We start from the raw sequence: 15502 nt of genomic DNA on the forward strand, positions 1-15502 counted from the left end.
ACTTTTATCTCTAAATGTAATCTCAGCATGGATAGTTTTTCCTTATCATTATTTTTTTGGGGGATGGGGAGCGGTCTGAGATTTGAACTCCTGCTCACAAAGCAGGTGTTCTACCACTTGAACATACCTCCAGTTCATTTTACTCTGGTTATTTTGCAGATGGGGGTCTCTTGAACTATTTGGCCTTGGACCTTGATCCTCTCAATCTCAGCCTCCCAAGTAGCTAGTTTTATAGGCATGAGCCACTGGTGATGGGCTGAGTGTGTGCATTTCTAAGGCCTGTGGTACTTCTGGCCTGCTTGCCATGCTTCTTTCTCTTCTTCCTTCTCCACCATTATTAATCTTTTCAGTGTTCTAGCACAGCCTACAGCTCTCCTTGTTCCCAGAAAACTTTATGATACTTCAAAAATCACCTTGCTTCTCTTGTGAAGAGAAGGAGATAAATACTGGTAGTTTTAGTTCAGAATCACTAGGGATCTTTGGGTGAAGAAAAAAAAAAAAAGAGAGCTAAGTGTTTTATCAAGGACCATAGAAAGGGAACAACAACTAAAGACAGTACTTTTTAAAAAGGTAAATGATAGTGCTGGCAGAGTGGCTCAAGTAGTAGAGGACCTGCTTAGCAAACCTAAGATCCTGCATTCAAGCCCCAATACCACCACAAAAAAAAAAAAAGTTAAATGATATCCAGGTACCTGCAACTCACACCTATGATCTCAGCTACTTGGGAGGCAGAGATGAGGAGGATGGTGGTTCAAGGCCTGCTGGGTAAAAAGTTTTGTGAGACTCCCTACCTCAACCAATAGCTGGGTATAGAGATAAGCTCCTTTCATTCACTCCAGCCATGCACAAGGCTGAGGTCAGGAGGATCTCCATTCGCGGCTAGTCCAGGCAAGAAGTTTTTGAGACCTCACCTACTATGAGAATCATAAATAGAAAGATTGAGCAAGCTGGGCATCTATAGCTCACGCCTATAATCCTAGCTACTCAGGAGGATCAAGGTTCAAAGCCAGCCCAGGCAAATAGTTTGCAAGACCCTATCTCGAAAAAAACCTGTATCAAAAATGGGGCTGGAAGTATGGCTCAAGCCTGCTTAGCAAGCACAAAGTCCTGATTCAAACCACCATACTGAAACGGGGGTGTGGGGTGTGGAAGGGGATAATAAAGGTAGCAGTCTGTACTAGTGAATTATGGGTGTTAGGGGAGGTGGGTGATCCACCCTTAAAAGCTGATTCTCTGAAAATGCCAATATAAGAGACGAAGCAAGACTAATCATAGAAAAAAAAAGAAAGGTCAAGTAAATAATACTAGAATGAAATAGAGGAACAGGTACAGGCAGTTGTGGGTTTTTTATTGTTTAGCTTTTGTTGTTGTTGTGACTGGGGTTTGAACTCAGGCTTTGTATTTGCAAAGCAGGCACTCTACTACTTGAACCACTCCTCCAGTCCATTTTGCTCTGTTATTTTGAAGATGGGGTCTCACCTGCCTGGGCTGGCCTGGAACAAGATTCTCCTGATTCAGCCTCCCAAGTAGCTAGGATTACTGGCATGAACCACTGGGACCTGGCTCAGAATTTTTTAACATGCACACATGTGAGTGTAAAAGGACTACTGTGTGAAAAATTTCACAACAGGAAATTTAGAAAGTTACCAAAACTCAAGAATAGAGATTCTGCATAATAATCACTTTAAAGGTTGGTTCAGTAGTTTAAGCACTCCTCTTTCAGCACCACCTCCAGAGAGTTTTACAGGTGAGTCATACTAAATATTTAGCAAACATATCTTATATAAGCTGCTTCATAGACATAGACTAGGAAGACAAGGTTCCTAGCTTTTAAAAAGTGACTTTAAACTTAAACCAAAATCATGTAAGTGCAGTGTAAGAAGAAAGAATTTTTTGTAGGCCAGTTTTTCACATCAACAGAAATGTAAAGCATTCTAGGACAGACGTTAGCAAATGGAACCCAAGCACTGCATGGTGACCCAGTAGGATTTGTCCAGGAATGTGAGGATAGTTTGCATCAGAGGCTCTAGTCATGTCCCCCAAGTGTCTACTGTATATGACGTGTGGCCCCAAGCTCAGTGGTGTAAAACATCCATTTTATTCTGTTTATGGATTCCATGATTAAAGAATTCTGGACACATCACAGTGCAGGTGACTTTTCTTTTCTCCTCATGGCTGGGGGGTGACACAAATAGTTGTCTTCTTTACTCATGTCTGGAATAATGACTGTTAAGTCTGGGCTTAGCTGGATGTTCACCTGTGTACCTGTACTTGGCCACTACATTTGACTTGGGCTTCTCCCAGCATGACGGTTGGTAGTGTTCCTAGGCCATTTCAGATCCAGCTGTAGAAATCATAATGATGACTTGTAGCAGACTAGTGGGACATACATGTCCTACTGCTAACCAGAAAAAGGGTGCCTGCCAAAATTATTATGTTTCACATTTGAAAGCCTTTAGAATACTTACAGCAGGATAAGGATGCTCACTGTCATCTGTTGTTAGCTCCTTATGCTGCAGAACTGAACTGAACTGTATTAATATTCCATTCTTACATTTTCCATGACAAACAGAAAAATTGATGTGCAAAAAGAAAAAACAGCACAAAAGGCAGGGAGGGGGCGAAGCTTACAAAACTAGACAGAATCTCAGCATTAACAGCTGAGCAGAGAAAGGAATTAAAAAGTTTTAACTAAAAAATCACCAGTGGGTGATAGTATGTAGAAACTTAAAATTTACAAACTGTTTAAAACCCAGAATTACTGACTGTTCAGAAACTACACAGATGGATCATGGGCAATGGTAGTGAACAGCAGAAAGAGATTATGGATGAATCTGCCTTGTTCTAGCTGCTCCCCATGCCACCTGTCTCCACGGAAAGCCTCACATTGATTAGCTGTTGAGCCAGGCTAATGCTCCAGTAGATCTACTGGATTCGCAGTTTTGTGTGTCCCAGACATCTGACAGACCTCACTGATTCTAGTGCCCTGGTGCTCAGTAATGCAGCCAATCAAGTTATTTGAAATGATGAGTTCGTGAGAAGTAGTCTGAGCAGATGTACCCAAACCTGCACTGAATCTCATGTTGCCATGCATCATGGGAAATGAAACTGTTGCATTGACAATTGATGCAGCTTGCTCAAATCTGGCTGTGGAACGACATACTGTCCTTGAATGATATTGTCCTCTAGAGATGTCCCTCGAGGTCAGGGCTGAGGCACATGCATAGGGTGGTATGGGGAAAACTCGCACTGTTGCTGCCTGTGCTGTACCTGTCCTGACCACCTGTAAAGATGACTGGAGAACTTGATGGCTTGGGCCAGTATGGGATGGTCATACCCTTTGGGGGGAGATTGGAAGAGAATCTCCAACATGACCGCGCAGGTCTGTGTAACACACTCAATGATGAATTGCGGAATGCCAGCATTAGTGATGGTCCGCTCCGTTGAGTTGGGGAGCATATTCCCTGCTGCCTGAACCTGAATCCCTGTGCTCTTTCAGATTTCCTTGATTTTGCAACCGCCTTTTCCAGTGAGAGAGCCACACTGACTAGCACCAGCCTTAGGGTGTCAGGGGATCTAGTGGCAGCTGTGCTATTGGTCAAAGAGCTACTGGTACCCTCTTTCAATAATCATAGCAAACACTTTAAAGATGCCACATTCAGTCTTAACTCTTGAACCTGGTAGTTAAGGCCCTTTATATTACAACCCCAATTAGCTTGCCCAGCCTCTTTTCTTGGTGTTTTCTTTTGTGTACCTCGACCCTCTCTACCCCTGCCCCCCACCCCTTCCCAACCACTTAGGCTTCCTGTCCTCCTCGTGCGTTTCCTGCAGTTTCCTGTCCAGAAGCCTACTTGTCCTTCTTCGTTACTTCAGGTGGCAACCCTATCCTTTTCAAACTTTTTTTTTCCTTCTTTAATCCTTTCCTAGGGTTGTAATTTCTGTGATTTTCCTCTCCATCCTCTCTTTTTTTTTTTTTTTCTTCATTTTTCTTTTATTATTCATATGTGCATACAAGGCTTGGTTCATTTCTCCCCCCTGCCCCCACCCCCTCCCTTACCACCCACTCCACCCCCTCCCGCTCCCCCCCTCAATACCCAGCAGAAACTATTTTGTCCTTATCTCTAATTTTGTTGTAGAGAGAGTATAAGCAATAATAGGAAGGAACAAGGGTTTTTGCTGGTTGAGATAAGGATAGCTATACAGGGCATTGACTCACATTGATTTCCTGTGCGTGGGTGTTACCTTCTAGGTTAATTCTTTTTGATCTAACCTTTTCTCTAGTTCCTGGTCCCCTTTTCCTATTGGCCTCAGTTGCTTTAAGGTATCTGCTTTAGTTTCTCTGCATTAAGGGCAACAAATGCTAGCTAGTTTTTTAGGTGTCTTACCTATCCTCACCCCTCCCTTGTGTGCTCTCGCTTTATCATGTGCTCATAGTCCAATCCCCTTGTTGTGTTTGCCCTTGATCTAATGTCCACATATGAGGGAGAACATACAATTTTTGGTCTTTTGGGCTAGGCTAACCTCACTCAGAATGATGTTCTCCAGTTCCATCCATTTACCAGCGAATGATAACATTTCGTTCTTCTTCATGGCTGCATAAAATTCCATTGTGTATAGATACCACATTTTCTTAATCCATTCGTCTGTGGTGGGGCATCTTGGCTGTTTCCATAACTTGGCTATTGTGAATAGTGCCGCAATAAACATGGATGTGCAGGTGCCTCTGGAGTAACAGTCTTTTGGGTATATCCCCAAGAGTGGAATTGCTGGATCAAATGGTAGATCGATGTCCAGCTTTTTAAGTAGGCTCCAAATTTTTTTCCAGAGTGGTTGTACTAGTCTACATTCCCACCAACAGTGTAAGAGGGTTCATTTTTCCCCACATCCTCGCCAACACCTGTTGTTGGTGGTGTTGCTGATGATGGCTATTCTAACAGGGGTGAGGTGGAATCTTAGTGTAGTTTTAATTTGCATTTCCTTTATTGCTAGAGATGGTGAGCATTTTTTCATGTGTTTTCTGGCCATTTGAATTTCTTCTTTTGAGAAAGTTCTGTTTAGTTCACATGCCCATTTCTTTATTGGTTCATTAGTTTTGGGAGAATTTAGTTTTTTAAGTTCCCTGTATATTCTGGTTATCAGTCCTTTGTCTGATGTATAATTGGCAAATATTTTCTCCCACTCTGTGGGTGTTCTCTTCAGTTTAGAGACCATTTCTTTTGATGAACAGAAGCTTTTTAGTTTTATGAGGTCCCATTTATCTATGCTATCTCTTAGTTGCTGTGCTGCTGGGGTTTCATTGAGAAAGTTCTTACCTATACCTACTAACTCCAGAGTATTTCCTACTCTTTCTTGTATCAACTTAAGAGTTTGGGGTCTGATATTAAGATCCTTGATCCATTTTGAGTTAATCTTGGTATAGGGTGATATACATGGATCTAGTTTCAGTTTTTTGCAGACTGCTAACCAGTTTTCCCAGCAGTTTTTGTTGAAGAGGCTGCTATTTCTCCATCGTATATTTTTAGCTCCTTTGTCAAAGATAAGTTGCTCATAGTTGTGTGGCTTCATATCTGGATCCTCTATTCTGTTCCACTGGTCTTCATGTCTGTTTTTGTGCCAGTACCATGCTGTTTTTATTGTTATTGCTTTGTAATATAGTTTGAAGTCAGGTATTGTGATACCTCCTGCATTGTTCTTTTGACTGAGTATTGCCTTGGCTATTCGTGGCCTCTTGTGTTTCCATATAAATTTCACAGTAGATTTTTCAATCTCTTTAATGAATGTCATTGGAATTTTGATGGGAATTGCTCCATCCTCTCTTGAACATGCCTCTCTGAGGGCCTTATCTGACTCTGTTTGTCTCACAGTCACATAGTAGCCCTTTCTTTACTTGGACTAAGCTCCTGAAGGCAAGGACTGTCTTACTTCTCTACCATAACACCTTGTGCACAGGTGCTCAAGAAATACTTGTATTGCTGAATTGAAGTTGAAGGTTGAAGTCACTCTTTGATGAATTTTCTTACTACTCAGTGCATATCAGAGGGTAAAGAGCCTGGAATCAGAAAAGGCAAGAGGTGTAGTGGCTTAGGGATTTGGATGCCGGGTTAGTGCTCAGGGAGGATGGAAAAGACCAGAAGACCTACCACTGGTAGTATATGGGCAGAAAGGGATGCTGGCCTGAAGAACATGAATCCTCAAAGCTTAAAAAGTGAGGAGCTAGCAGTAAATAAAACCATAGCTGCTAGTTTGGTTACAGAGCTTTAGGCATGCTGAGTTATTAACATTTTCACCTGTGATTTTGCTGAATTTTAGTACATGTGATCAGGAAGACTGTCCTGTGGTAGATTTTGTAGCATAGTTGTTGAGAAAGTAAACTCAGAATTAGATTCAAGGCCTAGCTCTTCCACTCATTCTCTTAGACACTGTGAAATGTGGAAAGAATGAATAGAATCTCCCTCATGAAGTTGAAATGAAAAAAAGAAGCAATGGTTATATGGGAGTGGGGGGGTGTGGCTCAGTGGTAGAATGCTTGCCTAGCATGCACAAGGCCGTAGGTTTCAGAATCACAAAAATAAAATAAAAATCACTTTTTTTTTTTTTTTTTGGTGGTATTGGGGCTTGAACTCAGGGCCTATACCTTGAGCCATTCCACCAGCCCTTTTTTATAAAGTTTTTTTTTTTTTTTTTTTTTTTTTTTTTTTTTTTTTTGAGATAGGGTCTCATGAACTGTTTGTCCAGGGCTGGCTTTGAACTGTAATCCTCCTGATCTCTGCCTCCTTAGTAACTGGTATTATAAGTGTCAGCCACCGGTACCTTGCTAAAAATCATTTTTAAAACAAAGGGGCAAGGATTATAGGTAACATTATTTAAGCTGCTATATATGCCAGGCATTATTTTGAGCACTACACTGACTTAATGTTCATACTTGTCAGTGAGACTTATACTGTTTGTTTCCATATGCGGGAGGGAGCGGAAGTTGAGAGGTTATGCTGACTTGTCAGATTGTTCACACTAAATCAGGACTTTGTTTTGCCATTTCTGACTCTCTGTCTGTCTAAACATTCACTTAGAATTAGTTCCTATTATTTTTTCTTCATATTTGTTCAAGACAGCTACCTACCAGGTGTATGTAAATCACGTGATAGATTGGAAAACATTTGTGATACTGCTCCCTACAACCTAAATTTTATTTATGTGTTTAATCATTTATTTATTTAAGCAGTACTGGCATTTGAACTTAGGACCTCCCACTTGCTAGGAAGATGCTTTACCAATTGAACCACATACCCATCCCTTTTTTGGTTTAGTTATTTTTTAGATAGGTTGTCACATATTTTTGCCAACTCTGACTTTGAACCACAATCTTCCTGATCTCCACCTTCTGAGTTCCTGGGATTATAGGCTTGAGCTGACTCGCCTGGCCAAATTTTCCTTTTTTTCTTAGCAGTACTAGTGTTTGACTTCATGCTTGCTAGACAGGCGTTATTCTACCACTTGAGCCACTCTGCCAGCTCTTTTATGGGTTGGATATTTTCAAGATAGGATTTCACCAACTATTTGCCCGGGCTAGCTTCATTCAATCTTCGATCCTCCTGATCTCTGTCTCCTAAGTAGCTTGGATTGTAGGCCTGAGCCACCGGTGCCCCACTAAATTTTCTCTTTCAAAATGTGAAGATGTTACTGACAGTGAATAAACTGATACTTAGTGGAGAAGGCATGATATAGTACAATGAGTGATATTTCTAAAGTGGATTTGGACTGCATGATGGGGTCTCCATTGGGGATGGGCAAAGTTTTGGAACTAGATAGATGTGATGGATGTACACATCATGAATGTACCAAATGGTTGACTTTATGTTAAAGTAAAAAAATAAAATTAAGTTAACATAAGTTTGATTTGACCTTTGAACTTACAAAGAGGAGTAATTGGCAGTACTTTGTACTGTTAAAATTAAGCTAGGTTTGTTAGAGTGTTGCCTGCTCTCATTGTTATACACAGCTGAAAAGGAAATAAAAATCTTGCATGTAGCTAAGCAGTCTTCAGAATTCTGCTGCATTCCTCCCAAATTTCACTTCTCTAGTAAAGAGTAAGAGAATTTGGTAACAGGACTGGTTCCAAAAGGACAGGTACTTTTTAGACCTTAGTTACGTTCATGTCATGTTCTTCAACTTCATCAGCCTTTGTTTTGTTTATTTTACTCCATCACCTTTTGGTGTTTGGCACCGATAGGGTTCAAGTTTGTGCCAACTGGAAACAGTATCATCAGAGAATGGATGCTGAGTGATATCACAGCCTTGCCACCCTCCCCATCTTCCCTTCTCTCATTCCCACTTCTGTAAATAGAAGTGGATGTGTGCTAAGGGTTGGGAGTAAGAGAATTATTGTGTGGGTAAGAGATTAACTCTCCCCAGTTGTTTTTGCCTTCTCATTAATCATTAGGACTCCTAGTGCTGGCTGGAAGTTAACCCTTAGAGGGTGGATCTTTCCTGGAACCTCCTCCAGGAAGGTAATTAATGGAATAACCATTCTTTAAGTATGGAGGAAAGAGGTAGTTGTTACCTTTGCCTCATAGAAGCAGAATAATAAATACTAGACATGGTCTTAGTCAGAGCAGAGCATTCTTGGATCCATTTTCTTGGATTCTCTCACTGTCTAGTTCTGTCCAAGTATCTCATCAGCTCAATAAGTTGAGCCTCTAATACTTACTGCTGGACTCATTGCTGGCATTCATTTGAGGTTGAGGGTCCATCCTTTTCCCATTAGAAGTTCATTTAGCTACCTTAAACCTGTATATACCAGATGCAGACAAGTTTTTATGGTTTCCTCAGTAAACCTTGCTCAAAGTCTAGCAATCATGCTGCCCTTCTGAAAGCAAGCTCCCTTCACCTTTTCCTTCTCCATCAGCTTCAGCTGTCCTCAGATGCCTGCACATCTGAGCTGGGAGAGTTCCTTTTTTTCCTAAACTAGTAATACAGACAAGGCCAACGAGGAAATTGCTCATTCTTTGATATTATTACACTTACTTGTAGTTTTCTAGTAATTAATTTCTCTCATAGAACGGGTAGGTAGGCAATATCTGGCTAAAGGAAATAATGGACACTTTATCTATAGATTTGGTATTAGTGTCAAACTTGCCACCTTGAATGCTTTTGGATTGTTTGGCCCTCGAAATGTGTTTTCTATTTTTAATCGTATTTGTTCAACCGGTCATTCACATTTGAGTTCCTTTGGAGAAGACATTTTAGGAGAATGCTGAGAGTATAAAAATGAGTGTTTTGTAAGTGCTCAGTTTTCTAAGAAAAGTAACCCAAAACAAATGTAACTGACTAAGGTAGTTGCAGTTTGGAGATGTAGTAAATACACTTGCAATGGGTTTTATGACTTGCAGGGCAGGGTCATATATTTTATCTTACTTCATTTTGTTGATAGACTCCCAAAGCAATTAGGTCACTGTGGCCAGATTTGTCATTGCTTTTTACTTGCTCCTTCCACTTGAAAGCAGTTGGTGGTGTGAGATTTCTGGACCTGCCTTCTTACAGCAGCTTCTTTCCTCTCTCATTCAGTCACTGGCAAATGGGAACCCATGTGAATATCCACTCCCTCTGTCCTTGGACAAGTTACTTGATCCCTCTGTGTTACTTACCCATCTATAAAATGGAGGTGACATGACATTACCAGGACACTGGTGAGGATTTACTGAGTCATTGATGGTGGGATGGTCTTGTTTGTGTGTAGCTGTCAATCCTAAAATAATTTGAAAATCTAAAAAACAAAAAATAATAGTCAAAATTGTACACTTTGGAATTGTATACAGTATATTTCCTCACTTGTAATCAAGCTTTCTATTAAGCTTCTCAGATAATCATGGGGAAATAAGTGTGATCAGATGGATTATGTGAATTTACATTGGATTTAGCTCTGTCCTGTCTCCGTACTCAGAACACCTTAATTAGAATAGGAAGTTGGGATTGTAGAGTGTTGAGAAATGCAGGTAATTTGGTCTCCCCAAAGTAACAGTCACTATCCTTCCATTTTGCTGTCTTTAAGCTCTCAGGTACCCTTCATAGAGAGTCCAGGGTTTCTCTTAGACTGTTCTATAGAAGATTATTGTTGTGGAAGTCACCAGGGCAAGGTTGGTGGTGGTTAGTCTTCACTGTTGAAGATTGGACTTTGAGTTCCTGTTACCTGAAGCTCCTTGTTGTTCTCAAAATTGGAAACAGAACAAATGAAGAAAATTTATTATGGTTTGGATATGAAGTCTCTCCCCAAAAGGTTCATGTATTGAAGGATGGGTCTCCAACTGGTGGCACTATTAAGAGGTAATTGGATCAAAGAGCACAAACCTCACGGTAAATTAATTCATTGATGAATTCATAGCTGAACAGACTTTTATGAGGTAGAACCTGGTTGGAAGAAGTTGGTTACTGGGGGCATGCCTTTGAAGGGTACATCTTGTTTTCAGACCTCTTCTATTCTTGCTCTTTTTACCCCCTGGCCACCATGAGGTGAGCCAGCCCTGCTGAAGACAGTCTCCCTCGCAAATTTATGTCAGCAGCTCCCGGGCTCGCACCAGGCTTTTATGGAACCCTGAGGATTCACAGTGAGACAGTTGTCAAGAAATCTGGTGCCAGTGGCTTAGGCCTGTAATCCTAACTACTTGGGAGGTTGAGTTCGGGAGGATCAAGGCTGGAGGCCAGACTGGGCAAATAGTTCTGGAGAGGCCATCTCCAAAATAACCAGAGAAAAACAGACTGGTATGAGCACCTGCTTTGTAAGTACAAAGCCCTGAGTTCAAACCTCAGTCCCACCCAAGAAAAAAAAGTATAGCTGGAAGGAGACTCTGGAGGAAGTAGCAGTGTGCTGGATAGGAGTCAGACCTAGGTGTCTTTGCAGTAATGGCCTGTCCTGAGGCCTCTGCTGTATGTGCTCTAGGAGCTTTGCATGCATTGCTTGATTGACTGCCAAATAGCTGGTATTTTGGCCAGTTGGGATAGAAGTTCACATTAACTCCATCTGAGTTCTTTACTCCCCATTTTTAAAATTTTTTTCTTCTTGAATTTTGTGGGGTTTTTTTTTGGTGGGATTGGGGTATTTGAGCACAGGGCTTCACACACAAGTGCTCTGCTACTTGATCCACAACACTGCTAGTCAGTTTCGCGGTGGTTATTTTGGAAATGGGGTCTCGGGAACTATTTGCCCAGGCAGGCCTCGAACCTCGAGTCTCCCAATCTCAGCCTCCCAGGTAGCTAGGATTATAAGTGTGAGCCACTGGTGGATGGCTTCTTTGTGGTTTTTTTGAGACAGGGTCTTGTGTGGTTCAGGCTGGCCTCAAACTTGGGGTTCTTCTGCCTCAAGCTCTTGAGTGCTAGAATTACTGGCTTCTGAGTTCATTTCTAACCTAGGTGGAAGCTTGGACCCTGCTACTTCTCTAGATTTCTTTTGATTTTTCTGGTAGATGTCACCCCTTTGGAAAACACAGGTCACAAGGTGTCCTCAAGGTCATGGGTTGGTTGGTTTATGTTACGTTGTCTTGTTCTGCCACCGAGAGCTGAAATAGCCCATCATTACTCTATTTCCTCTGTGAATTAACACAAAGCAGGACTCAAAGCTGCACTGGAGCCATTGGACCAGAATCCCTCTTGAGTGAATTGGTGACTCAGGCTTCAGGCACAGTCAGTGCTTTACCGGAGACCTCTTTGGGTTTTGTTGTTTGTTTGCTTGCATGTTCTTGTTGTTGTTTGTTTTTTGTGATGCTAGGGATCAAATCTAGAGTTTCGCACAGGCTAGGCAAATAAATGTTTTACCACTGAGTTACATCTGTAGCGCTACCCAAGGCCTCTTTTGGTGACCTGTCCCTCTAGTCAGGCAAAGGACAAACAGGCAGCCTGAAACTTAAAGGAGGGGCCATGGAGTTGTCAGTAAAGGTGTTAATTTCAGCTCATTCATTACACTATAAACAGGTTTTGGTATTATTCAAGTTCATTTTGATTTTATTTTAGGCTGTGAACATTTTAAATCCTAATATACAATTAGAACAAATTAAGAGCTATACTTCCTCCTTGCTGCTTTTAAAGAGCAGCATAGGCCCAAGGCCTTGACCCAAGTCATGCTAGGAATTCTGGGAAAGGAAGGCAGAGGACAAAGATCTCAATGGCTTGCAGAAATAGCCTGCAGAACTGCTGCTGGGCAGGCCTTGGAAGAGAGTGCGGGGCAAGCAGGACTTTTCAGATTGTTTTTGAAGAGATTGCGGTTTGCATGGACTGAGAAGTAAGCTGTGATGGGCATACTAACGGCCAGCCATTGCCTCTGTTACCCAGGAGCTTCAGTCACATTCACTCTTTACTTCTGCCCACAGGGCGAGACCAAGGTTTAGTTGGGACTTTTTGGAGACCAAGGTAGGAGACTGACAAGCATGTGCCCTGGCTTCTTTGCTAGTAGCTTCTGGAGCCATGGATTAAGAGTGTACAAAATGCTCCACAAGGCTCTATAACTGGAGGGAATAAAGAAATGCCTTCAAAGCTTCTGGTTGTGGGGTCAGAGGCTGTGAAACCAGGTCCTATATGGCAAAAATCTCTTAAGTGATATTCATCAGGCCTATTTTCCTCTTACCTGGGGTTAGTATATAACCTTTTATCTCTGCTTCTGCCTTAAGCCCCTACAACTTCCCTCTTTATTTGCTACCATCTCTGAGTGGCTGTTAAAATGATTGCTATAGTTCCCAGGTGAGGATCCCTACTCATCTTATTAGTGCCATGTTAAGATGTAGGTGCTTTAGTACCTCAGTGCTTCCAGACTCTGCATATCAGCACAGTCTTTTTAGGCCTGTAGTGGGGGAATAGTACAGAATTGACATCGTGTTCTGAGGGATAAGATGGAGGCAACAGCAAGAGGAGGCCTGTAACTCAGGAAGAGACAACTCAACATGTCCCAGCTCACACACCCCTGGTCATTCAGCAAACCGTGACAGAGGGAGAGCCATAGCCCACTGAGGGAGTAGAAAGAAAGAAGCACTGGGATGATGAGGTAAGTTATAACGTTCCCATCCTATGTTCAGCAGCAAAAACACAAATAGTTTCTAGGTTAAATTCCTGAAGAGTTGAACCAAATGGAAACAATAAAAATTGTATCCATCATTTATTGAGCATATATGCCAGACCCTTTTTACACCACACCCTGGAAAAGAGGAAGCTGATACTGAACCACCCCTAGTTAACAGGTAAGGAAAGAGTGGGGCAGTGGGGGAGGAGGCACTGATGAAGCTTCCATGGACATGCACAGTAAGTGGAAGACTAGAAAGAATTCAGTACGGGAACAGGCAGGAAAGGTCTTACGTGTTGATCCTGGCTTGTGGTAGTGTTTTGATCTGTGCTGAATGTAGGTTAATGGGTACAAATAAGAAGCGGTCATTTGCAGTAGAAGTGCTGGCCTGGGATGTCTTGAGTCTTGTTTGGCTACACTGGCATGAACCATCCATTGTATGTAATGCAGTAACACCCTTCCTGTGTGTCTTGAACTAATCTAGTCACACTCCATTCGTAGGAGAAATTTTTTTTCCTTTCCTTTTGTGGTAGGGGCTTGAACTCAGGGCCTCATACTGACTAGTCAGGCACTCTACCACCTAAGCCACTTCATAGGAGAAATTTTTGAGTCTTGTGGTTTAGCTGAAGAATTTCACTTGAGAAAGTCAGTGATTGATAATTGTTTTCCTCCCATCTTCCCCAATATCATACCCCTCTATATATACACACACACACACACACACACACACACACACACGCACACGCACACACACACACACACACACACCACCACCACCACCCCCACCCCATACCAAAGCCTAAACTAGAAGTATATCTTCTCATACCTATAGAAGGAGCTCTAACTCCCAGTTCTGCAGACATTGACATTAAAGATGGATCTGAGATCACTGCAGACAACCTGATGGAATCACTGGCACTGCCAAGGGCAGCGATATGTCACTATTGGTTCCTCAGACCACAGGATAGGATAGCTGCCTTGCACACATATTCCTAGAGCCTGGGGCTCTTCAGTACAGAACCAGTGTGCTCAGGACACTCATGATCCATGGTGCCCATTCTCCAGCTTTTGAGATTTGGGCCTATCTTTTCACTAACTCCAAGGGGAAAATTTGACTGTATAACTACCTTCTTGAGTGCAATGAAAACAGATGTAGAAGAGTCTCACAGCAGGAAATGAATAAACACTCAGTCTCAGGAAAACGGATGTTATTCTTTTAGTACCAAATATCATTGGACCAGAATATAGTTTTGTTAATTCAAGTTAAGGCCCAGCCCCTGGAGCAGTGTCAAGCCAAGGCTTGTGTAGTTCTCCACAGATTTGGGGTGGGGGTGGGGGACTCAAAAAACATAAAGCATTCATTCTGGTGACTCCAAGTGCGTATCAGTATACTCTGCCTGTCCAGCCCTTATTCTCATTCACACTTCAGCATCCCTTGGGATGGGGAAATCATTTTCATTTTTTAGAGTAGCCCTAACTAATTAAGGGGTTCAAGGGACTCATCTTTTAATTTAATGCATAGACATAACAAGTCCCATGGAAACACATAATAATCTTAAAGAATTTGGATTCTCATAGTGAATATCTACTTACATATTTATTCCAGTTTTTAAAACTTCACTAAAAGATTTCCAAGTTTCTCATAGATCTACCATATGATCCAACAATACCACTCTTGGGGATATACCCAAAAGACTGTGACACAGGTTACTCCAGAGGCACCTGCACATCCATGTTTATTGCAGCATTATTCACAATAGCCAAGTTATGGAAACAGCCAGGATGCCCCACCACTGATGAATGGATTAGGAAAATGTGGTATTTATACACAATGAAATTTTATGCAGCCATGAAGAAGAATGAAATGTTACCATTCACAGGTAAATGGATAGAACTGGAGAACATAATTCTGAGTGAGGTTAGCCTGGCCCAAAAGACCAAAAATCATATGTTCTCCCTCTTATGTGGACATTAGATCAAGGGCAAACATAACAAGGGGATTGGACTTTGATCACATGATAAAGCGAGAACACACAAGGGAGATATGAGGATAGGTAAGACACCCAAAAAACTAGATAGCATTTGTTGCCCTCAACACAAGAGAAACTAATGCAGATACTTTAAAGCGACAGAGGCCAGTAGGAAAAGGGGACCAGGAACTAGAGAAAAGGTTAGTTTGAGAAGAATTAACTTAGAAGGTAACACACATGTATAGGAAAGCAATACAAGTCAACTCCCTGTATAGCTATCCTTATCTCAACTAGCAAAAACCCTTGGTCCTTCCTATTATTGCTTATACTCTCTCTTCAGCAAAATTAGAGATAAGGGCAAAATAGTTTCTGCCTGGAAGCGAGGGGGTGGGGTGGTTAAGAGAGGGGGAGGGGGGAAGAGGGTAGAAATGACCTAAACATTGTATGTACATATGAATAAAAAAGAGTTTTCAGCCACATATGAAGCTACAGGGAA

General features: G+C 41.8%; 1 protein-coding gene and 1 pseudogene across 9 annotated transcripts in view; one reads left to right on the plus strand and one right to left on the minus strand.

The window, feature by feature from the left end:
- Window positions 1-15502, plus strand: part of Rere (arginine-glutamic acid dipeptide repeats) — a 379832-nt gene that overhangs the window by 339080 nt on the left and 25250 nt on the right. The window lies entirely within an intron of this gene.
- On the minus strand, window positions 2845-8729 carry LOC109682345 (poly(rC)-binding protein 2 pseudogene; annotated as a pseudogene).

Source organism: Castor canadensis, chromosome 7 (genome assembly GCF_047511655.1).
Source record: "Castor canadensis chromosome 7, mCasCan1.hap1v2, whole genome shotgun sequence".
Lineage (NCBI taxonomy): Eukaryota > Metazoa > Chordata > Mammalia > Rodentia > Castoridae > Castor > Castor canadensis.